Source organism: Dipodomys merriami, unplaced genomic scaffold (assembly GCF_024711535.1).
Source record: "Dipodomys merriami isolate MVZ:Mamm:240054 unplaced genomic scaffold, mDipMer1.0.p SCAF_108, whole genome shotgun sequence".
In the NCBI taxonomy this organism is placed as follows: Eukaryota; Metazoa; Chordata; class Mammalia; order Rodentia; family Heteromyidae; genus Dipodomys; species Dipodomys merriami.
Genome location: NW_027202360.1, coordinates 3875248 through 3901745, shown reverse-complemented (window position 1 = coordinate 3901745; position 26498 = coordinate 3875248). Strand labels below are relative to the sequence as shown.

Here is a 26498-nt window from a genome sequence, read left to right as displayed (position 1 = left end):
GTGGCAGCAGTGGCCAGGGTCTCTCAGTCGTAGGCACGCATGCATGGAGGGGCTAAGCAGCCCACAAGAGGAGTGGAGGCAGAGACAGAGAGAGAGAGAGAGAGAGAGACAGACAGACAGACAGACAGACAGACAGACAGACAGACAGACAGACAGACAGACAGACACAGACACAGACACAGACACAGACACAGACACAGACACAGAGAGACAGAGAGACAGAGAAAGAGAGAGCAGAGAGGAGCGAGGACATGCACGAGAGGAAGCAGCTTCAGTAGCTGTCTGAGGCCTCAATTGAAATGAAGGTCCTGGCCAGGAGCCCAGAGCATATGGAGCTGGCACAGCAGACACATCACCTCAACTTTGGAACCCTTTAAGTTTGATTGGGACAACTGACATGCCAGCTTTTCCAGGGTTTTATCTTTAAGCTGGCAATTACTACTAATGACTGGGATTATAGGTCAAATTAGATGGAGGATTTCAGCTGCCAAACTATGATGTTCAAAGCAGCACATGCAGAGTTCCCAAGACAGATCGTCTCTTATCATGAATATCGTACCATGACTGCCTTCCTCCAGCAGCTGCTGATCCTCCTCTGGTTCTCTCTAGTGTGACCACCACATTCAAGGACAACATGGGAAGCAGAGACGGTGACCTCGCATCCCAAGCCTGCCAGCTGTGAGCAGAGTTGATTCCCAGCACCTGCACGGGAATCTGAGAGATCCAGAGACCCCAGATGCCTCAAGCATCCTTTCTCTGCAACATGAAACTTGGGGGCCATATGTGGTGGACCATCCTGTCTGGCCCCAGGGGGAGAAGAGGAGGCCCCTTGAGCCAGGTGTTCACCTCATGGCAACCTCATTCACACCTGAGGGCGGAAATGAGTGGCAAAGTGTGGGTCAGCCGCTGGACAAAGATCTTTGAGAAGAGAGGCATCCAAGAGGCCCCAGAATCCAGCGAGTACATCGTGGCTCACATCCTCAGAGCCAAAACAGTTAAGTGTGGTGGCACCAGGAGGGCAGGACGAGGGACGAAGGAGAAATGTGGTAGAACTACATAGGCTTTGACACCTCCCCCACCAATCCTTCCACCCCCCAGGATACTTACCTGAGTTGGATGGGAGTTTTCTGTAATATTGTCATAGAGAGATGCTCATTTATTTGTCCAACAAACCGTTACAGTGTGTGTGCCAGGTCCAGGCGGTCATAGACAATGAAAGGTTCCAATGCCGGTTCCACAGCACATGGAGAAATCTTGATTTGAGCTGGATGCCGGTGCTTCACACCTGACATCCTAGCTACTTAGAAGGCTGAGATAGGAGGACTGAGACTTAATACCCAGGCAGAAAAGCCTGTAAGACTCTTTTTTTTGGGGGGGGGGGCGTCCGGTCGTGGGGCCTGAACTCTGGGCCTGGGTGCCGTCCCTCAGCTCTTCAGCTCAAGGCTAGCGCTCTACCACTTGAGCCACAGCACCAGTTCCGGCTTTTTTCTTTTTTCTTATGTGGTGCTGAGGAATCGAACCCAGGGCCTTGAGCATGCAAGGCAAGCTCTCTACCACTGAACCACCTTCCCAGCCCACCTGTAAGACTCTTATCTCCAACAAACAACCAAAAAAAAAATGCCAGAAATGGATGAGTGGCTCAAACTCTAGACTGTTGGCCTTGAGTAAAAAGGCTCAGAGACAGCACCCGGATCTGAATTCAAGGCCCAGAAGTGACACAAAGAAAGGAAAGAGAAAGAGAGGAGGGAAGGATGGAGGGAGAAAAGGAGGAAAGGAAGGAAGAACGGAACATGCAAGCCTTGGTTTGGAGTCCCTGGATCAAGGGAGCCAACCATTCACTGTGGGGACAGTTTCAGAGCCTAAAGCCAGTATGTAGGACAAAGCCATTGACCTCTCAGCAACTTCATGACATCCAGGAGCTGTGTGTTCACCGACTGCAGAGGGAAACAGCCTCGGGTAGACCTTAGGGCTCAGGATGTGTCACCAAATTTCAGTCTCCGCAGGCCCTCCGAGTTTATTTTCTGGTCAGATAAGAAGAAAGTGTCCAAGGAATAGGGAGGTATAGGCTGAGGGAGTGTCAAGAGGAGGGGGGCAATGTATAAACAGGAAGATGAAGAGGGAGGACCATCCCAGGTCAGGTGTGTCAGGCCATTGGAGCCATGACCTCACCTGACAACCTAGACCATCAGTGATAGAGCCTTCGACCGAGCCACATGGCTGTTAAAAATCCTGGCACTTTGGTTTCACTATTGACAAGCTGGCTGTCATCCACTGCGGGATGCCTGTGCGGTACATCCTTGGGGACTGGGATTATTGCTGGCTCTATCTGAAGATGACACCCCCGGTGTTCATTCCTTGACCAGAGACAGACGTGAGTGTGCCAATGGCACAGGACAGCCAGAGAATGAGGGCTGGAGTTAGACCTTGTTGCCCCGAGACTTCCTCTAGGGGACTCTAGGGCCCTGTGACTGCCATTCTCAGAGGCAGAGGTGGGTCACTTTGCTGGCTCAGCCTTTAGTCCAGATGGCAGATCTGGCATTCAGAGAGGGCCGATTGTAAGTGGGGCAGGGCTGGGTAGAGGCTGGTGCAAAAAACAGAGGCACTGACTCTGAGCAGTGTTGTTTGATTGAGGATACTCACAACCCAGGAACATTCCTGGGATGGATCGGCCCTTTTCTCCCTCCTTAGAGAGAGAGACCGAGAGCCCTCCAGTCTGCATCCCTTGGCCAAGAAATCCTTTCATTCCCATAACTTGTGGTTGGATAACTAGACCTCACTTGCCTGCCCAGTGTCGATGCAGGACAGTGAGATCTTGTGTAGAGAGTTGTGTGCAGCCATACCTGAAAGATGGCGCTGGCTTCTGCCCTCCGCCTTTCCGATGGCGAGTGCTCTCTGTGGTAAACAACTCCTTATATGGCTAAGGCAAAGAATCTGGCTTGCTTCTGTGCACCTGAACCTATTGGTGGTTCCCAAGAGGCGTATCAGGGTTGGCTACCCAGCGGGTACTTAAGGCTGTGGGAAATTCTCCCCGGGGTTGGGGTCAGAAGATTACTCAAAGGTCCTGAATAAACTGCAGAGAGAAGAGCTCGGTGTCTTGTCTTCCTTGCTGGTCGAGGTGGTCGGGACAGGTGGTGGCCCGTACGGGGATTCAGCCATAACCCCAACGGGGACTCAGAACTCTCTGTGGTCAGGGTGGTGCACCAGTAAGTTCCCAGGTAAAGGGGAAATCCAAGACAATAGCGGGGGTAAGTTCCCAGGTAAAGGGGGAATCCGCGACAAGAGCGGGGGGATTTTTGCTCTTCTTGGTAGATAAAGAGAGAGCGAGAACCGGGGGCTAGTCAATAGAGTAGCCAAAAGTGAAAGTAAAAGATTGTTTACCAGGTTAAGATTTTTAAAACATGGGCGCTTCTTCTTCGCACCCAATTTTTTTGGCTCTCAATGAGCTGCTGCACTCAAAGAAGTTAAAAGTAGAAACGAGAACTTTAGAGAGATTTTTGGATGAATGTGACATCATTGCCCCGGGGTTCACTGTCTCCGGAAGTCTCACGGTGGCCTCTTGGGAGAAACTAGGGAGGGACCTAGATTTTGCCTCTGAACAAGGAACGCTTAAGAGTGGAGTGAGACCAATATGGAAACTAATAAGAGGCTGTCTTGAGGACCAGCGCTGCAGTGAGGCGGTGGAGAATGGTCAGGCGGCCCTAGAAATGCTGCAGGAAGAAAGATCGGAAGGGGCTGGGAAAGTAGGGGGCTGGGAAAGTAAGGGGCTGGGAAGGTGACTCAGTGGTAGAGCACTTGCCTTGCATGTCTGAGGCCCTGGGCTTGATTCCTCAGCACCACATAATCAAAATGAAAAAAGCCGGAAGTGGCACTGTGGCTCAAGTGGTAGAGCGCTGGCCTTGAGCTGAAGAGCTGAGGGACAGTGCCCAGGCCCAGAGTTCAGGCCCAGGAAAAGACCTATTCAAAAAATGCTGCAAAGTTGTCTAAACAGTTGTCTAGTTATCTTTTAGGTAATTGAACTGGGGAGTTCCACAGCCTGATGGAACAGTTCAGGGTTGCCATTGTCATGGTGAACTCGACCTGATTGGATGCCGGATTGGCGGAGGGGTTATCTTCATGGATCTCCGCTGCTATGAATCATCTTAAGGAGTGGGCGGGTTTGGGAGCCCTGACAGGCCTCCTGTTATTAGCCTCCTTGTTATGTCTGTGGTGCATTTGCCAAATTAGAGTTTCTCAGCGTCGCAGTGCAGCCATGATTATCCAAGCCTTTACAGCCATTGGAGCAAGACAGTCCCCCCATGTATGGCTTGATAAGACTGGCCTTTTTTGAGCACAGGATGCGAGGCTTGAGCACTTCACTTGGGGTCCTCTGAGGTTGTGGGCCCCAAGAAGAGCATGTCTGATTGCATGTGGGTTGATACCCTAAGTCCCACCTCTGTAAAAAGGTATCAGACTGGTCTGGTAATGATTCGAGTGGATAACACCTGAGTGAAGATCAGTACAATGTCCCAAATTTCTTCCACAGAGATCAGACCTCTACTCTTGCCTGTTGCGAAATAAAAAAGGGGGAACTGTAGAGAGCTGCTTGCTGCCGCACCTGAAAGATGGCGCCAGCTTCCGCCCTCCGACTTCCCGATGGCAAGTGCTCTCTGTGGTAAACAACTCCTTATATGGCTAAGGCAAAGAATCTGACTTGCTTCCGCGCACCTGAACCTATTGGTGGTTCCCAAGTGGCGTATCAGGGTTGGCTACCCAGCGGGTACTTAAGGCTGTGGGAAATTCTCCCCATGGTTGGGGTCAGAAGATTACTCAAAGGTCCTAAATAAACTGCAGAGAGAAGAGCTCGGTGTTGCGTCTTCCTTTCTGGTCGAGGCAGTCGGGACAATCTTGAGTCCTTGATGAGGTCACGGGATCCTCAGTATGAGATTGTACTTGACCATCCTGACTTGGTGCCTGGTCAGTCCCATCTAAGACTACTGTGATCTAGGACATAGAATCCAGACAATCAGAGCAGGATGGAATCTATTCTGTGAGTCTTGAGTATTATTTGTGAGCTTTGAGCTCCTATGTGCACACCTGCTTCCCTTTCTTGGGTGGGTCTGTGCTAGAAAAAGCTTAAAACTAGGGCCTGGGTGTCATCTGTTGTTTTATGCTCAATGCTAGCCCTCTGCCATTTGAGCCACAGCTCCACTTGCAAGGTTTTTGGGTATTTAAATGGAGATAAGAGTGCTCATGGACTTTGCTGCCAAGGGTGGCATCCAACTGCAGGCAACAGATCTCAGCCTCCTGAGGGGATAGGATGACAGGAATGGAAAAGCATCTTTGGCCGGGTGCCAGTGGCTAATGGCTGTCATTCTAAGGACTCAGGAGCTGAGATCTGAAGATTACGGTTCAAAGCAAACTTGGGCAGGAAAGACCCTCAGACTCTTCTCTCCAACAAAGCACCAGAAAACCAGAAGTGGTGTTGTGGCTCAAGTAGTAGAGTGCTGGCCTTGAGCTGAGGAGCTCCAGAACAGCACCCAGGCCCAAAGTTCAAGCGTCACAACCAACAAAAAGAAAGTACAATATCTTTTCCTGCAAAGGACTGTGGATGTGTGTTGGGGGGGGGGCAGGTTGGGATGGTAGGCATTAGTGCCATGCTCAGTCATTGGTTTCGATGGATTGTCCCAAACTCTTAGTCCTCGGCAGCTGATTCTTGAACCCAGGTGAAGCTCTGGGTTGGACGTCAACCATCGGACCTCAGTCTCCTCACGGGAGAGTTGTGAGAAAAATAAGGAACTTATACAGAGGGATCTCCTGAGCAGGGCCAGCCACAAATGGCGCGGCTGTCAGATACGGTTGTCAGCAATTCTGTGAGCATATGACAGGAAGTTACTCGGAAAGGGCTCAGATGGGGCCTGTTATTAATCATGCAACACGTGTGGGATTATGAAACAAAATATGGCTCTTTAATCATTACTCTATACCCATGAGGAAGGAGAAGCTGGGTGAACTACTCATAACCCCCAGCTGACAGGAAGCTCAGCCTGACTTCTCTGCCTTTCTCCTTAGGACAGTGGGTGTTATTCAGTCCACTTCTTGTGGTGACAAGTCCACTTCTTGTCATTCGTGGGGTTTGAATTCTGGGCCTGGATGCTGTCCCCAAGCTCCTCAGGTCAAGGCTAGCGCTCTACCTCATGAGACACAATGACTTTTCCATTTTTCTTGAGGTTCTTTGAGGATAAGAGTCTCACAGATGTTTCTGCCCTGGCCACCCATGAACCATGATCTTCACATCTCAGCCTCCTGTGTAGTTAGGATTATAGGCCTGAGTCACCAGCAACTGGCTTAAGTGTAATTCTGGCCCTCTCTCTCTCTCCCTCTCCCTCTCCCTCTCCCTCTCTGTCTCTGTCTCTCGCTGTCTCTGCCTCTCTGTCTGTCTGTCTGTCTGTCTGTCTGTCTCATTCTCTCTCTCTCTCTCTCTCTCTCTCTCTCTCTCTCTCTCTCTCTCTCTCTCTCTCTCTCTCTCTCCTCTTTCTCTCTCTCTGGAACTGGAACTGTTTGAATGGGTGCTGGAAGAGATGGCCCATCATCCCCATGTGGCTGGAACCCAAGGTGGCCTTCTCATTCTGGATGTGGGCTGTGGATCAGGAGCTGTGTCACTAAAGTGTCTTTGGAAAAGGCTAGTTTGAGTTGGCCTTAGGGTATGTGTGTGTGTGTGTGTGTGTGTGTGTGTGTGTGTGTGTGTGTGTGTGTGTGTGTGTGTGTGTGTGTGTAAGTGTCGGGGATACCTACCCTCCTCTCTGCAGTGCCTCATCCTCCCAGCAGGAAGTGCATCCAGTATCCTGACCCCAAGGAAGGTGGATGGGGGAGGGTACTTAAGGTCACATCCAGGGGTATGATCCGAATTCTGTCCTACAACCGAAGGCTGGACAGATAAAGGAGAGAAGGAGAGGTGTAGGGGAACATCAAGAGAAGCCCCTTAACTTTGGCTAAAAATACCAGCCAGATCAAAGACTGAATTCATCTTTCTTGGTAGTCAGATAAAATGTGTACACTGTTCATTTATTATGATTGTGTGAGTCCTAGGGCTTGGATTCAGGTGTTATCCCTGAGCTTCTTTTGTTCAAGGCTGAGGCTCTACCACTTGAGCCACAGCACCACATCTGGCTTTTTTGTGTGTGGGTTGGGGGCGGGACAGGTGGTATATGGGAGATAAGAATCTCACGGACTTTCCCGCCCGGGCTGGCTCTGAGTCACGACCATCAGACCTCAGACTCCCGAATAGCCAGGATGATGAGTGGGAGCCAAGAGCTCCTGAGCTCCACCATCCATGGGGCCACAGGACCAAGGGAAAGGACACCGTGGATGCAACTTTGTAGTTGCCCCCCATTTGCAGACCTTCATCTGCCCCTGAGCACTGGTGAGGAAAGCAGGGATCCGAGCCCTGGGACTCCTGAGATAGGACTGCTACGAGCAGCAGCCAGCTAGCTGGCTGTGGATTTGTGAGCCCACAAGACTTTCATGAGCCCAACTCAACACCCAGTGGAAGTGTGCCTGACAGAGTCGCACTCTTGGGATACCCGTTTGAGCGGCTGTTCCCTGCCATGCCAGTTGCAACTTCTGGCCCTCCTTGCCCCAAACCCGTGGTCTGAGAAGTGGATTTACTGCTCAGATCCACACTGCACCCATGACAGATGCCATTCTGATGACCCAGCCAATGACCTCGGTTCCCCAAGGCTGGAAACTTCTCTGATAATGTGGCCTGCTCTGTAGCAAAGGCTTCCAAATGGGCTGCTCTCAAGACTTGTAGGACACCTAGACATTGGGAGAAACTCAGGGGCCCACTGGAAAATACTCTGGCTAGAGCCAAAGAGTGAGTTCCAAGCAGGCCAGGGGAGTTGGTCATGGGACTGGAACTCTGAGTCTGGGTGCTATCCCCTCAGCTCTTCAGCTTATCACTTGAGCCACAGTGCCTCTTTCAGTTTGCTGGTGCTTCCTTGGAGATCAGAGTCTCACAGACGTTCCTGCCAGGGCTGGCTTTCAACCAAGCTCCTCAGATTTCGGCCTCCTGTGGAGCTAGGGGGACAGACGTGAGTCACTGGCGCCCAGCTGATCTGGCCATTCACCACAGTGAACTAGGAGCTCCTGACAGCTTTTCTTTTCTTTTTCTTTTTTTTGCTATGTCATTACTGGCCTTGAACTCAGGGTCTAGTTCCAGTCACTTAAGTTTTTCCCTCAAGTTTGGCACTCTACCACTTGAGCAACAGTGCCATTTCTGGCTTTTGGTAGTTCACTGGCAAGAAAAGTCTCACTAACATACCTTTCCTGAGCTGGCATTGGTCCATGATCTCTGATCCCAGTCTCCTGAGTAGCTAAAGGGAGGGAGCTAATGGTGTCATTGGGGTAGAAACTTTTCTTTTCTTTCTTTTTTTTTTTTTTTGGAGGGGATCTCTGGTCCTGGGGCCTGAACTATGGGCCTGGGCACTGTCCCTCAGCTCTTCATCTCAAGGCTAGCACTCTAACACTTGAGCCACATCGACACTTCTGGCTTTTTTTCTTTTTGCTTTTGTGGTGCTGAAGAATCGAACCCAGAGCCTCATGGATGCAAGGCAAGTGCTCTACTACTGAGCCACCTTCCCAGCCCAGAAGCTTTTCTTAAGCAAGTGTTCTTCCCTGCATTTGTCCTGACTCCTCAATGCAAAGGAGGCCCAAGGGTCAGGAGCTGTGAAAAATAGACTTCCAGCCACAGGAAATGGCTGGGGTCCATGGAGAAAAGCCAAGCTAATCTTCCCCCTGGGCCCCATTCTGGGACTCCACCCTCTTCCAAACCTGTGACTCAAGTACAAACCTTGACCCAGCCTTGAATGCTCTGCCAGACTTTTCTGAAGCCACAGAACCTTCATTCCACCCACACCACCTGCTCTATACCACACCTCAGGACTTTTGCCTATTCTGTACCTTCTGCCTGAGGCTCTGTCCTGTTCCACACCTTATAAATCCTGTGGAATTTTGGCACTGATTATATCACCTCCTGGAGCAAGTCTTTCCTTCCTTTCTCTCTCTAGAGGTGGAACTTTTGCAGGCTTACTGGCAAATGCTCTATCTTGGTGTGTGTGTGTGTGTGTGTGTGTGTGTGTGTGTGTGTGTGTGTGTGTGTGTGTGTGTGTGTGTGTGTGTGTGTGTATGTGTGTGTGTGAATGTGTGTGTGTGGGTTTTCCAGTCCTAGGGTTTGAATTCATGGCATGGACACTATCCCTGAGCTTTTCTGCTCAAGGCTAACAGTCCACTACTTGAAACACAGCTCTACTTCTGGGTGTTTAATTGGAGAAAAGTTTCTCATATAGAATTTTCTACTTGTAATTATGATCCTCAGATCTCAGGCTCCTGAGTAGCTGAGATTATAGGGGTGAGCCACAAGTAGCTGCCCTCTATCTCTTACCTATAACCTCAGCCCTCTTGAGTCCCAGAAGAATATGTCTCACCAGGCTCACTTTTTTTTTTGCCAGTCTTGGGGCTTGAACTTAGGGTCTGGGCATGTTCCTTAGATTTTTTTCCTGAGGGCTAGCCATGATGCCACTTTTGTCGTTTTCTGTTTCTGTATTACTGAGGAATCGAACTCAGGGCTTCGTGCATGCTAGATAAGCACTCTACCACTAAGCCACATTTGCAGCCCAAGGCTGAATTTTAACAGGAGTTATGAGGGTGAGATTTATTGGCTTACCCCTTCAGGCATAGAAATTGCTGACTATTTCATATCTTTGCCGAGATTTGGAACCAGTCTTTGACTCGGCAATGAGGAATGATGAATGAGTGAGAGCCACCAGGCCCTAGAGGTCTAGGGATAGAGAATATGGATCCAGAACCTTCCACCACTCCTACAGCCTAGGAACTCTGAGGGCTTGTCCCAGCTTGCCCAAGTTGGGTGGGCTGAGCATGGGCAACCTGCTGAATGCCCATCATCCATACAACATCCTTTCATACACAGAGACATGAAGTTACTGCTGCCTTTTTTATTCGGGGTTGGGGGGCTGGGGAGGCAAGTCTGGGGTTGAACTGTGAGCCTATGCTCTGTCCCTGAGCTCCTTTTGCTCAAGGGTAACACTCTGCAACTTGAAACACAATCCCACTCATTTTTTTTCCTGTGATCTGTTAGAAATAAGAGTGTCACCGACTTTCCTGCCATGGTTGAATTCAAATTGGCATTCTCTACATTCTCAGCCTCCTGAGGAGCTAGGATTATAGGCAGGAGCTGATGACACCTGGCTTTCTTTTCTTCTTGTTGTTATTTTTTTAATAGTGACAATCTAAAATATTCATGGTGTCATTCTAATTGTTTGCATTCAAAGTAAGCTACCCAAGCTTGGAGTTCGAATGCTAGGACTGCTACCTAAAAATGGAAGGAGATCCTGACAAATTCATTCCTACTCATGTGAATGCTAATGGAATGCTATAAAATAATAATTAAATTTGCAGTTAATTCATGATTCTATTTTAGAATGCCACACAAATATTATTGGATTTATATCTTCCATTTGAGCACCATGGTATGATTCCTCTAATGGAAGAATATTAACTAATTTTTAATTAATGCTTTTATATGTATTCAACCATGATACTTCATTAAATGGTGCCATAATATAATAACAAATAATTGGTAATAATATACATATATACATAAATTAATATCCTCACATTCCTTCTCATATATATATATATATAAATATGGGAAGGAATATATATATGTGTGTGTGTGTGTGTGTGTACATATATATATGTATATACACATACACATATACATATCTATCAATGTATATATTGGTCACTACTGTGGTTTGATCAAAGGTCCTCAGAATTTCCTGGCATCTCAGTTTGCTGGAGGCTGGTGTGTTCAGACTGTGACCCCATGTATGGATTGGGCATTGCAGGCAGGGGGTTGAAATCCCAGCATGGCCAAAAATTTATTCATGGAGTAAGAGGCCAATTTTGACACATTTTTTTTCCTTCTCTGAGAAAGTCCTGAGTCTCAATATGATGTATAATCCGTATGCAAATATAATCTAGGTGATATGATGTAATAAATGAAGTGTTATATGTGTAATAATACCACATAAATAAGGGTAATAAAGGTCATATGCAGTAAACCCATGTATGTAAATAGATACAATATATGAATATTATTTTTTCCAAGTGCTGGGGCTTGAGTCCATGCCCTGGGAACTGGTCTGAATTTCTTGTCTTCAAGGATGGTGAGCTTCTCCTTCACCCACAATGTCACAGAGTTACCCAGGCCCTGAGTTTAAATCCAGGGCTTGCCAGAAAAATGGTGCATATTCCAAGCCAGGGCCATATTATTATTATTTATTTCTTTTTTGGCCCAGCACAGGGCTTTAACTTAGGTCTTGGCACCTCTGCCACAACCAACCCTGGGATCCTAGGACCCGAGTTCAAATCTCAGGGCTGGCAAAAATAAAAAACAAAAACAAGGAGAAGCATAAAACTGAGAAGTTCAAGAAAGGGATTTTACTTTTTTTTTCCTTTGGTATTGTGACCATCCTGGGTCTAAATGACAGGGCCCAGAAAGTGCACCTTGCATTGCTGATGTTTGGCAGGCTATTAGGGAAGCCATAGCCAAAACCGGCAACTTGGGCCTGGAGTTCTAATCCCGGAACTGTCACTAATGAATGGTGGGAGGTTCTAAGAAATACATTCTGATGATACATCCATACAAATGGATTGTTATAAAAGTAACAAATTAGTAGTGCATGATTTTCATATTATACACAATTATATTACATTGACTGATTTTCAATTAATACTTTATTATGTATTCAATCATGATACTTAAACAAGGAAGGAATAATTTAGTTGCCAATAATTAGTAGTAATAACGAATATGCAATTTCATAAGATAGAATTTCTCTTAGTTTATACATATACATCTATCTATCTACCTATCTACCTATCTATCTACGAATCTACACATTTATCTGTTTATACACTTGTTACTCCTGGGGCTCTGTAGTAGACTGTTCCCCTAGTACGTACAAAGCCCTGGGTTCGATTCCTGGTTACCACATGCACAGAAAAATCCGGAAGTTGTGCTGTTGCTCAAGCAGTTGAGCACTAGCTTTGAGCATAAAAGCTTCGGGACTGTGTCTAGACCCTTACTCAAGACCCAAGACTGGCACCAAAAAAGAAAAAAATGCCCCCATCAGAAAGAATGTCATTGCACCATTTGTTAGGAAATGGAAAAACTTGGAAAAAATTATATTAAGTGAAGTAAGCCAGGCCCAAAGAAACATAGGGCCCATGGTTTCCCTTATTTGTAATATCTAGTATATGTAGGAGTCAAGCGGAAAAGGTCAGATAATGTGATGTCAGGAAAATGAACCCTTAGATGTGTATTTTAATGTTTTTTTTTTCTTTCATGCATGTTTCTAACGCATTTATAAGATTATCTCTTTGTTGCTTTGTATGTCCCTCCCCCACAGTATAACCCTTGCTTTCACTATATTTGATGTCAGTATAACTTGTGGAGGAGATGGGAAAAAACCAGTTGTTTAAGGATACAGGTAGACCTGTTGCAACAATGAGAAGTACAAGTTGTCATGTCCAAAACAAGCTTTACAACGTCGGTGCGGGGGGGCGGGGAAGAGGGGGGAAGGAGAAGGATTGGGATTGGCGGGGAGGGGGGAGGCTGGGAAGGGATGTGAAGGGTAAACAAAGGAGGAGGCTGCAATGCTTGGTAAGCAATGTATGCATTATCCTGCCCATGTAATTGTAACTCCTCTGTACAGTATGTTCACAAATAAAATTAAATTAAATTAAAAAAAAAATGTTCTGACCTCAACTATATAAGGATAGGACTGCAAATATCTCATCACAGAGCAAGCTTGGAATCTGTTGCTGACAGTTGCCATCTAACCTGATTTAGCCAGAGGTAAACTGCTGCAACCCAGCTCCACGGAACCAGATGCTGCTGGCTCACTCATCCTTATCATCCAAGATACTCCGGGGCTGAGATCTAACACTGGTGTGCCACGCCACATATACTTGGTTGAAACTTTTGGAATGAAAGGTTCTGGACAGGAGTGGAGCCTGACATAGACTCAAGCCCCAGGCATCCCCCAGGAGTTGGTGGAGAAGTGGATTCCCTAAAAACAACAATCTGGTCAGACTTAACACGTTGTTCTCTGAGAAAGAGACATTCCAGTGTGACTGCTGCTCACCACAGTGACCCAGGGCCCAGTGGCAGGATGCCTGCCCTGTGCCCTGACAAGTCCCACCTGGGAGAGCGTCTGTCCTGCCTCCAGGCCAATTCAGGCCTGCCATTGTATACAACAACTCTTGTTTCCTCCTCTAACAAGCAGCTCAGTATCCAACCACCATGGGAACCCAGTCCGAGAGGCACAATGGAGAGGAAGCTGCCGAAGCAAGCGTTTGGAAAGGAGCAGAGATCACAGCAGGCAAAGCAGCCATGAAGATGTGTCTGCAAGGAGTCCTTAGCTGGGTTCAGCAAAGAGAAGCCAGGGCAGGTGGGCGGAGCACTTCCATAAAGCTGCCTGTGGTGGATAGATGGCTTCTGATTTGACCTCGACAACAGAATAAGGGACTGCAAGTTCAATGAATAGTCTCTGGCCAGAGAAACAAGGTCAAACACTTAAGTTTCTTCACTTCCAGTGGTTCCTGGTATTTCCAGCTGAGTGGACATCTTTCTGTAACCAGTGGGTGCCACGCCACCTTCTGCGGAGTCTGCCTGAGAGATTGTGTTGGACAAAGAGCTTCAAGGAAGCATGCCCCAGGAAGGGGGTGTTGGCTCAAGGCTTCCCATACACTTGGCTGCACCTTTATAGCCTCTACCTTTATTCTTACTATATTCTTCTTGGCTGTACATTCGTTGCCTTTATTCTCGTTTTGACTATTTTTCTATTGATCCGTGAACAGAGCATGTTGTATTTTTCCAGTCCAATAGAGATGGCTTCTCTAAGTAATAAAGACTAAGGCCAAAGATTAAATGTGGGCAATCCCCCAATCAGTCTATCATCTGATGTGACGTTGCCTCCAGATACTCCTACAACTTCACAAGCGGTTTTGCAGCTCACAAATAGTAAATATAAAGACTTAAAATTTCTAGATATGTCTAACAGACAAAATCAATGAACTAAACTAAGTTAGAAAGAGTTATCCCAGTAGTTTAGAGAGTTCTAAAAAGAAAGGTCCTCTGATTATAAAAGAAAAAGAAAGATTCTCCCAACAGTTATGATTAAGTTTAGTCCAACTTACGTTATAGGGAATAGATGGTGTTTTCACACAAAATATAAAGTTAGTGACATATTTCCTCAACCAACCAAGAACCATTTCCTTATACAGGAGCTTATAAAGATGAAATTAGTTGGATAAAATTAAAAAGAGTATAATGTAAGTACAGCCCTGTCTTAGGTTTGTTAATTATTAAACATAAAAAAGCCTGAATAGATGACGTATTCTATTAAACAATATGCTAGGCTTGTTTCGCACCACTTAGCTTAAACAGTTGGTGGGATAGTCATTAATTTTCATGTAATTCATCAATGCTTTGCCTTTAAAAAATTGATTACGTGCTTAAATAAACAAAGAATCTATGTCACAATCACACACTGAATAAAAAGGTTAATTCTCCTCAATAAAGATACACTCAGATGCAACTCTTTTGAGTCTATGTCTGTTTGTCACTTCGCCGACTCCTTTGCCCACCTATCCCGAGATCCCTGTCCCGTCGGTCCCAGTGCTCCGGCCGAGCTGGTCCATCGCACTGTGGTTTTAAAACCCAGCCCTGGCAGGAAGTCTGTGAAACTCTAAGCTGTTGCTCAAAGTGTAAGAGCTCTGGCCTTGAGCTAAAATCTTCGGGCAGTAGCCCCAACCTTCTAGTGCAATCTTCATGGCTAACTTCCTCCTAAAAAACCTCACCCCATTAAACCATTAGATGTGAACTTTGTGCAGTTTGTGATGTGTTTCTGAAAAAAAAAAGGTGATACTGATGAAAACACCCTAATTCTAATGACAGCTTGTGGGATAGAGCTATGTGATTAGTCCTTCATGAGGTGTTATGTGCTGAGTCCTTCATGGGGTGCATTCTTTCACCTGGTCCTTGTAAGAGCTCCACATGTAAGATGATTGTGCATATGAGAAAGTTGAGGCTCAAATATGTCCCATGTCAGGGCCAAAATTTTGGATGTTCTGAACTCTAATGAGTTGTCCCCTGCAGACAATTGTCTTGGTTTTATTTTTTCCGGTTGTAAATGTTGAACTCAGGGCCTAGGCACTGACCCTTCCCTGTTGGTTTCATGGCTAGTGTCCTATCATGTGGAGCCAAGGACCCTTGGCATCTGTAGCTGAGGTCTGTCATCTTGCCTACTCAGGAAGCTGAGATCTAACAATCTGGGTTCAACATTATCCCAGACACAAAAGATCCCATGAGACTATTATCTCCTATTTACCACTTAGAAACTTAAAGTGGAAGCTGGGAACCGGTGAGTTGCACCTCTCATCCTAGCTACTCAGGAGCCTGAGAGCTGAGGATCAGGGTCCAAAGCCAGCCTGGGCAGGAGATTCCTTGAGATGGTTATCTCCAATGAAACACCAGAAAGCTGAAGGGACATTGTAGCTCAAGTAGTAGTGTTCTAGATTTGAGCTGAAGAGCTCAGAGACAGCACCCAGGCCCAGACTTCAACTCCTTCTACTTACAAGAAAATAAAGCAAGAAAACTGAAGTGGAGTGCTGGGAATGTGTTTTAGGGGTAGAGTGCCTTGCATATATGAAACCCTGGGTTAGAATCCTCAGTACCACATCCCTAGGGGGAAAAAAGCCTGAAGGGGCTCTGTGGTTCAAGTGGTAGAGTGCTATCCTCATACAGGAGAAACTCATGTACAGTGCTCAGGTCCTGAGTTCAATCTCCAGGACGGGTGTGCGTGCACACACACACACACACACACACACACACACACACACACACACTCACAGATAAGGATACCAGAAATGAAACTGTGACACCAAATGGTAAAGCAAAGAGCTTCTGCTCTGAGCTTATGGTCAGCACCCTGGCCCTGTGCTCAACCTCAAAACCTAGCCATCCAGGGCCCAACTAGGAGAGGTCAAATGTTTCAAAACCTGATGAGCTTCACCAGCCCTAGATGACTGGAAGCATTGTGATATTACACATGTACTTAGATTTACCAAGCTTCTGGAAACCAAGTGAGGCACCATTGCCAATGGTGAATCATTTCATTAGGTTCAGCTCCCCAGTTGTCTGCCAGAAGGACTCTTGAATTAATTGTAGCAGTTTGTTTCAACAATGGGACATAGTCTAACAAAGACAGGATAAGTACAAGGAACTTGGCCTGCCATGGAAGGTGACACTAATGAAGGCTTCCTGTCAAAACAGAGCCCTGGGGAGATAAAGAGCTTGGGGTACAAAGAGGCCTTTATCTCCTGGACTTCAGAGCCCACCCACATTCATCCTCACTAATTGCCCCTGGATGAATTGTTTGTTACACAGTTGTACAGGAGAGAGGTTTTTTGTCTGCCTGTTCCAACAATGAGGCAGACTTCCTCCAGCAGCTTGAGGTGTGGGGAAACACGTAGGCTACACCGGGAACAGTGAGGGGAGCCCCGAACATGCACTGTCTTGAAAGCACTCTCTGTACTATGAAATCATTATATTCAAAGCAAATTTCCTAGCTGGGTGCCTTTCTTCAGAGATACTCTGGATGTTCACCAATAGAAATGCATGCATGCATACATAGACACATGGAGTTACTGGCTCTATTTTTGTGTGGCAGGTCCTGAGGCTTGAAATGTTAGCCTAGACATTTTCTGTGAGCTCTTATTGCTAAAGGAAGCATTTTATTGTGTCTTAAACTATGATTACCCTAGGCTGGGGTGCTGCTTTTACACCCACAGATGATCCAGGGATCCTAGGGTCTGAGTTCCACTCCCAACACTGGCATAAAAACATCAAATCAACACAAATGGAGAAGGAAAAAAACCAGGAAGTTTTACACAACCGTTTTACCTTTGTTTCCTTTGAACTTGACCGGCTTGGGTCTCAATGACTCAGCTTGAAAATTGAACGTGACCTTGCCTGGCTGAATGCTGGTGGGCTGTCAGTGAAGCCCGAGCCTAATTCACACACCTAGGTCCTGAGTTGGATCCTGGGAATGGCACCTACACACTACTGAAGATCCTAGAAAACTCATTCCTATGTATAGGAACACTAATAGAATGTTTGAAATGTACTAATTGAATTACTACTTAGCTAGTCATTCTAATATAAGATTGTATGCAATAAATACAGGTCATTGATTAATTTAATAATTTATTAAGTCTTCTTCTGTGATTAATTAATGGAGGCATAATTTTAGACCAAATAATTGGTAGCAATAGAACATATGAAAATAAGATATAGACATCACTCTTTATATAGAGTTATACACTAGAATCTACATAAATGTTTATCTGTCTCTGTATACATTTATATATGCATATACATATGTAAATACAAACACACTGCAATCTACACATGTATGTGTTTATATATTGGCCACTCTCAGGGCTTGATCTCCAGTCCTCAAATTTGCCGATAACTTCATTTGCATCAGATTGGTGGGATAACATTGACCCATTCATGAATTGGGCCTTCTAGGCCTGGTGTTCAAATCACAGAACTGCCAAAAACTTAATCCTTGTGGAAGAAGCCAACTGTCCTACTTATTTTCCTTATCAGTGAAAGTCCTGGGTCTCAGGAATGATGCATAATACATACACAAAACTATGTCCTATGTAATAGGATGTAAAAAATATTATATGTGTAATCATACTCACTAAAATACATAATACATAAATATAACACAAAATAAAATGAATAAATACACTAATTGAAATATGCAGTAAACATGTGTATGTAAATATAATTCATGTATTTAAAATGTGTACAAGTGGTAGGACTTGAAGTCAGGCCCTGGGAGCCTGTCTTTCTTGTCTTCCAGCACGGTGAGCTTCCCCTTACCCCACTATGCTGCAGATTTACCCAACACTGAGTTCAAATCCCAGGCCTGGCAGAAAAAAATTGGCATGAATTCCAAACCAAGGAGCCTCAAAAATTTAAAAATATTTTAAATGTATGTATGTATTTTTGTATGTATTTTTATTTTGTCAAAGACAGGGCTTGAACTCAGGTCGCGTCAACTCTGCCTGAGCTTTGATCACTCTAGGCTATGGTGCAGCCATTGGACCCACAGCCGAACCTGGATTCCGGGCCCAAAGGCTGACAGGAAAAAATAAAATAAAACAAAACAGGTAAAAAAAAAAACCCAGCAACTTCCAAATAGCTGCTGGTTTTACATTTGTTTTCTTTGCAAGGTGACCTTCCTGGGTTTGACTGACATGAAAAGTGCTGGTAACCTGGCATTGCTGAAGGCTGGTGGGATTCCAGGGAAGCCATTGGCCAACAGGACAAAATAGGACCTGGGTTTGAAGCGCGGTCCTGACCTTTACCAATGGTGGGAGATCCTAAGAGTCTTGTTCCTATTCATAGGAATACCAATGGAAGGTTATGAATGTCAAGGTTGAATTAGTTGTTCCTGAAAGATACTATTATAAAATTAGAGTGATTTTAGGAGGCTGGTGGATATTACTGAAGATTTTTGACACATTAAAAGAATACTTTTAATTACATGGACACAATAATTCCAGGACAGTGGTTGATTTAATTAATAATTCATTAAGGATGAAAACAATATTAATTACATGGAGGCATAATAAATACCCACGAATTGGTTGGAATGTAGCATATATAATTGATTATTGTATAGACATTTCTGGCATTCTATAAAGATCTATATTTATTTGTGTACTACCATCTGCATGTCAATCTGTTCTCATTTTCTCAACCCCTGGAGCTCGATCTCAGGTGCTGGGAACTACTTGTCAGCTAAATATTCACCAGGTTGGTGTGCTGACAGTCACCCATTCATGCATTGAGCCTTGTAAGCTGTAAGTTCAGATGCCAGCACTCCCAAAAATTGAATCGTGGAGTAAGAAGCCTATGGTGACACATGTTTTCCTTTGCTGTGAAAGTCCTGAGTATCAGGTATGAAGTTTCATACATAGGCAAATCTATAATCTCTGTAATAAATGTAATCAATATTCCATGTGTAATAACAGTCAATAAAATAAATGGTAAATAGATGAATAAAACAAAAATAAAATGAATAACTACACGAGGCACAATATGGAGTCAAAATATGGGGCTCCATCTCAGGGCCTGGGAACTGCCTAGGAGCTGAATTGGCTAGAGGCTGCTGGGCTGAAAATTACCCATTCATGAATTTCTAAGCCCTGAGTTTAGATCCCAGCACTGCCAAAAATGTATTCTTGGAGTGAGAAGCCGAACATGACACATTTTTTTTTTCTTCAAAAGTCCTCGGTGTCAGGTAGGATGTATAATTCGGATGCAACTCTATATGCTATGTAATAGGATGTCATAAATGTAATAAATGTCATAGGTGGAATAATTGTCACTACCATAAATGATGAAGGATTGAATTAGTGAATCATTCTAGATAAAATGAGACATAATAATTATAGGATGTGTATTAAGTTTTATTAATATTTTATTAAGCACTAACAGAATAAAAATTGCATGGAGTCATTATTAAATACCTAATAATTGGTAGTGACACATGATGTATATTTAATTATATATAGACATCTGTCTTATTCTATAAAGTATATAAATATATGTATGTATATATGTACATATATGATAAATAATAACAGGATATTGAGTAATTATAATTGATGCTTTATTAATTTTTCAACTGGCACACATCATTAAGTGGAGACATAATTTAATATCTAATAATTGGCAGTAATATCTATGTTAATAATATAGGGATGTCTCTTTTTGTGTACATAATATTTATATACAGCAATGTCTACCTACTTATACCTCATTCAGTCATGGGGCTCGATGGTTGAGTGCTTCCCTAGTAAGCAGGAAGACCTGGGTTCAATTCCTCAGTGCCATATAAACAGAAAACCCAGAAGTTCTGCTGTCATTCAATCAATTGAGTGCTAGCCTGGAGCACAAACACTTAATGACGGTGTCTAAGCCCTTACTGAAACCCCAGGACTGCTGCCAAAAAAAGGTAGAATGTTCTAACTGCAACTATAGAAGGCTAGGACTTCAAATGCCTCATCACAGAGCAAGCTAGGAGTCTGGTGCTGACAGTTGCCACTTAACCTGACAGCCAGATGTAAACTGCTGCAACCCAGCTCCAAGAAACCAGACACTGCTGGTTTACCCCCATCATCCTGGCTGCTTGGGGGCTTTAAAACCCAGCCCTGTCAGGAAGTCTGTGAGAATCCTGGAAATGTGGCTCAAAGAGGTAGATTTCTAGCTTTGAGCAAATGTTATTTGAACAGTATCCCTATGCATAGAGTACAACTCCCATGTATAACCCCCCAAAAACCCACCCCAATAAACCATTAGATGTGAACTTGTGTGGCTTATAAAATGTTCCTCAAAGAATGGTGATACTGATGAAAGCACCCTAATTCTAATGACAACTTGTGGAATAGAGTTATGTGCTGAGTCCTTCACAGGGTTCAGTGTGCTGAGTCTATCACATGATGCTGTGGGCTGAGTCCTTCAAAGAGTGCTATGTGCTGTGTCCTTCATAGGGTGCATTCTTTCATCTGGTCCTTGTAAGAGCTCCACAACTGAGATGATTATGAAGACACGAATATTGAGGCCCAGATATGTCCCCTGGCAGGGACAAAATTATGTATTACTAAAGAGTCGGTGAGTTGTCTCTTGCAGACAATTGTTTTGTTTTTCCTCAGTCATGAATCTTGAACTCAGGGCAGAGGTGCTGACCCTTACCTCTTGTGCTCATGGCCAACACTCTACCATGTGGAGCCAAGGACCCCCTTGCAACAGAGTGCCATGACCTAGGGGTCTATAGCTGAGGACTATCATCCTGCCTTCTCAGGAAGCTGAAATCTGTGGACCTGGGTTCTAAACTATTCCGGACACAAAAGGTCCCATGATACTATTATCTCCAATTCACCACTAAGAAACCTGAAGTGGAAGCTGGGTGCTTGTGGCTCATGCCTGTCATCCTAGCTACTCAAGAGGATGAGATCTGAAGATCATGGGCAGGAAAGTCCTTGAGACATTTAGCTCCAATGAACCACCAGAAAACCTGAAGTGGACCTGTGCCTCAAGTGGTAGGGCACACGACTTTAGCTGAAGAACCCAGGCCTAGATTTCAACTCCTACAACTGACAACAACAACAACAAAAAGACATAAACAAACTAACAAACCTGAAGTAGAGGGCTGGAAATGTGCCTTAGGGGTAGAGTTCTTTGCATATATGAAACCCTGGTCTTGATTTCTCAGTACCACATTACCAGAAAAAAGCCTGAAGTACCGCTGTGGCTCAAGTGGGAGAGGGCTTGCCCATATAATTGTAACCCCTCTGTACAATATTTTCACAATAAAAAAATTAAGAAGAAAATGATCCCAAAGTAATCATTTTTGTATTATTTTCTTATTTCCATGTGATTTACCTCCAATTTAGAAATCTAGATATATAATTTAATTTAATTTTACCAAAAATATTATTGAGTATAAGATTCTTATACTCTCTACATTCTTCACACTGAGATCATCAAATATGGTGAGTTTGAAATGATTAGTCTCTGTTTGACCCACGTGAATATTATTTACAATGTGAGTGAAATGTTTAAAAGTTAGTATTTATTTTAGTTGCTCTGAAGAGACAATAACTGATAAAATCAAAGGCTAAAAATGATTAGATTTAAAATTTAGAATTTAGGAAATATTTTTGACCACACTGGTTACTGGAGCCTTCACAAAAACCTCATGAGATAATTTATATTGATGAAGCAAACATCCCACACTGGTTACTGGAGCTTTCACAAAAACCTCATGAGACAATTTATATTGATGAAGGAAAAATCCCAGAGTTTAGACATTTACGAATAGGAAAATCATGTCATTCTGAATATGTAGAGCTACATAACAAACATAGAAAATTTAGCTTTTAAATATCTGAATATACTAATACATTTAATTGCAGGGTAAGTACTTGTTCTGAAAGGAGTTAAAATTGCATTTATTTTGAAAAGTAAACCTAACTATTCATTTGAATAATAGACAATGTTTAAAATATCACTAATCCAAGACACAAGATGTACAGTTCATTGTTTTTTATGCCTATTATGTTCTCTAAACTTACTACAAATATTAGATTAGTAAACCTAAATCATTGCTTTGTAGGGAAATAGAAAGATTCTTAAAACTCATGACTATAACTTTTTCTCATACAATTACTAGGTAAATGTTTTATTTTTTTTGTCAGGGAATCTTATTTTTATTCATTAAGTTAAATAATTCTCCAATAACAATATAAATTATGCATGAACAAAGTTTAGAACAAGTATTTCTTTCACAAAACATATCATAGTTCTCTTCACGAACAGTGGAAGGCAGTGTGTTATTTATTTATTTATTTTTAGTTATTTTATTAATGGTTATTAATTTTCAGAAGTGGCAGTTTCGTTATTCTCTTTCCATAATATATTTAAAACATTTTATTATACTCACTCTATTTCCTTTTTGTTACTCCTTCCTCCAAAGATCTTGTTTTTTACATAAAATTGTATCTTTATATATGCACATATAAACTCTTTTGGAAGACTTAAGCTAAACTGCAACTTAATTTTGAAGTAGGCCCTGAGAGGAGACCCGAGCTAGTACAGCTTCTTTACAGACTTTGTTTTTGTTTTAGGGATTTTAGGAAAAAAACCAAAAACCTCTAAACAAGGTTAACTGGACCTTGGCTCCAACCAGCCCAGTTCTTAGAATGAGAAGAATGCCCCTAGGTTCCCCTCCCCTTAACATCTTAACCCACCTTCATTATTCTGTTAAGGACTGACCTTTTAAACAGATAGCCAGTAATCAGGCTCATGCTGGCAACATCCTGAGTTTACCATAAAGTCCGCCTTTTTCACATGCTTGTGTTAAACTCCACTAAACTCCTTGTATATGCTTACCTTAAGCTCCACTTTACCATTGAATTCATGAGTCATTTAAACCAAAAGTGATAGGCTGGTTTAAACAGCCATTATGTGACAAAGTGTAACCTCATTGGCCACCTGTGTGTGGTCTGGTATGACTGTGCAATCTTTTTGGTGTGAGACAATCTCATTTGTTGCCTACATGACCAGGCTGTGAGTTTTGCCTTTAAAAACCTAAGTACGTGGGCCGCTGGGGATCGCAGTATCAGCTCCTGAGCCTGTGCTGCAGCCCTGGCCAGTCAGTGTAGGAACCTTCTCAATAAAGTTGCTTCTTTAATAACAACTTTGTTGTGGTGGGCTCTGTCACTCCAGACGACTAGGTGGGCTTGCCTGCCTGAGTAGGGGGTCTTCCTACTACAAATTTAAGATGTACAGAGGATTAACAGGATGAAAAAAAAATGAGTATTTTTTTTGTTAACTTCTAATTGAACTATCATTATTATTATGGTTAGGGTTAGGATACCAGACAGAATTAGAATTAGGGTTAGAGAAATAGCAAATTTAGGTTCAACTCAGGATGACCTATTGCAACAATAATACTCACAGCACACTGTACTGAAAATGAACTTTACACCATGGAGAGAGAAGAGTGATGGAGATGGGAGAGGGAAGGGATAGTTGGACAACAACAAAGAAGGGAGTAACAATGGTCAACAAGAAATGTACTCATTACCTTATGCATTTAACTTTAATCCCCCTGTCAGCCTCATTACCTACTTAGGAAGCTGATTTCTGAGGACCGCAGTTCAAAGCCAGCCCAGGCAGGAAAGTCTGTGAGAATTTTATCTCCAATTAACTACCAGTAAACCAGAAAGTGGTGCTGTGGCTCAAGTGGTACAAGCGCACACCTTGAGCTAAAGAACTCAGGGATTGTGCTCAGGCCCAGAGTTCAAGCTCCAGGACTGACAAAAAGAAAAAAAAGAAAAAGAAATGTGTTAAATGTTAAGTAAAACTAAACTTTTTTAGATTTTAGGAATTCAGGAAAATCTGGGATAATGGAAGTGCAATGTATTTCATAATATCAGGATTTGAGATCAATGGGTATAATGATTCCTCTTATGGAACAAGATAGGTTCAGAGATAAGAGTGAGAAAATCTGTAGGGCTTAGGAAAACCTGCAATTTATTTCGAGGATTACAGTGGAATTTCAGGATTGCAAAAAATGAGCATTTTTCATAAATTTTAGAATTGGGATAACTTTAGAGTTAAGGTTATGGTTAGGGTTAGGTTGAAAGAGAAAAAAAATGAGGGTCAAATTGAAGGTAAATTTTAATATAAGCCTGGCAATTATTAGAATGAATGTGAATTAGAGTATTGCTATTAATATTAGAATCAACTTGCAATTAGGCTTATATTTATTCTCAATATTCCAGTTAAGATTAAGTTTAGGGTTAGAAAATGACTAAGATATTGGAAAAAAATTGAAACTTATGTTTGGAAGGCTTATTTGAATCAAGTTAGGATGAATGAAAACTAGTGAAATACTAACTAATTAGTGTTAGTATTGATATATAATTTGGATTAAAATCAGGGTCAGTATTTTGTTCTGATTATGATTAGCGTTATGAATAGGAAAGTTTTACTATAAAATTGAGATTTCACTAACAGGTAGAAGCAAAAATGTGAGCCTTAATAGTAACTAGAGCATTATTATTATACTTATTTCTCAGTGATCATTCTTGTAATGATTAATGAGAGTTTTACAGCCAGTTTTAGGGTGAGAGTTAGCGTTAAGTAAAGGACTAGGTGATATATAAATCTGAAATTGTTTTAGGATACAGTGGTGCAGGAAAAGGTAGGATTAATGGAAACTACAGTATTTTTCCCGGTAAGAGAATTTGAGGACAAGTAATATAATGGTTCATGTTAGGAAACAAGATAACTTCACAGGCAGAATCAGGAAATTTGTTGGAATTAGGGCAAATTGAAACTCATTTCCAGAGTGCAAACTGGAATATTCATTAAAATGAATAAATCTAGAGTATTTATTATTATTAATTTTGGACTATTATTAGTTTGAAAATTAGGTTTCAGTTCCAGCTGGACAGTGTTAGTATTAGGGAAATGGAAAATTTAGGGTCAAATTGAAAATAAATCTTTGAATAACAAGTCAAGATCGAATTAGGATGAATAGGAAATAGGAAACTGCTAATAATATTAGGATTAGGGTATGATTAGTGTGAGGGAGCCTGAATGTTGTGTTAGAAAAATGGCAAGATATTAAGTAGAAACAATTTTAAGAAAGATGAGTTGAATCAAAGACAGGATGTATAAATTTAATGTACTTTATTGGCTTTTAGAATCCAAAGGCCATTGGTTCTAGGGTTAGGGATACTTTTTCTAATTTATGAACTAATGAATTAAAGGCACAATTCTTTCATTCTTACAAACCAAGACAGTCACGATTTGGGGAAAAAACAATTTCCTACATGAAAATGTGTCTTAAAATATTTTCCAACCAGGATTAAATAATAGTGAACAGGTTGTCATTTATTAAAATTGGGTAAGTTGATGATAAAACTTTCAAAAAATATCCAAACACATCAAATTGGAACTCAGATATGTTAATGGGAATACAGATACTTGCTCTAGCTGGGAAATTGTGTGTGTGTGTGTGTGTGTGTGTGTGTGTGTGTGTGTGTGTGTGTGTGTGTGTGTGTTTGTGTGTGTATGCACCCACCACATGTCTTCAAATCAGGCCTGGGCCCTGTCGTCAGCTTATTCTGTGGAAGTATGGTACTAAACCACGTAGCCACAGGCTTTCTTCTGGCTTTTTAGTAGTTATTTTGAGATAAATATCTCATGGATTTTCCTGTTTAGACTTAATCTTCTGATCCCCAGCAATCCTTGGGTTAGTGTTACTGTGGGTGCTACCACAAAATGACAGTTCATTAAACTGGGAGCAATATGGAAGTACTCTTGCAAGATATGAAGTAACCAGTTCATTAATGTGGGAGTAACAGGATCACATTAGACTGCCTTCAAACACATTATTTCTGATGAGTTTAACTGAAGCCCAAAGCATAATCCAAACCTATTTGCCACACTGTATGAAGTAGCACATATTCATGATGTAGAATATGAACAATGAATTAAATCATAAAGACTTTGTTGGGTTTGCAACAAAGAAATAGAGTGTCATTGAAATGAAGTCCAGACTGGAGGCCTGTAGCAAGCAGGAGAGCATCTGCTTAGTGTGTGTCCAACCCCCAGGACCATAAAGAATTAGAAGAGAAAGTATAATAGAAAGAGGAAAGGAAAGGAGGAAGAAGGGGTAAGAGAAGAGGAAGGGCATAGCAGGAGGGAGAAGAGGAGGGGACAGGGAGAAAGTAGAGTTAGGAGAGAAGGAAGAGGGAAACAGGACTCTGGAGAA

At 43.0% G+C, this 26498-nt stretch overlaps 1 pseudogene; it reads left to right on the top strand.

Moving 5' to 3' along the window:
• The first annotated feature begins 763 nt into the window (after positions 1-763).
• Positions 764-26498, top strand: part of LOC138815088 (MTRF1L release factor glutamine methyltransferase-like) — a 416705-nt pseudogene continuing 390970 nt past the window's right edge.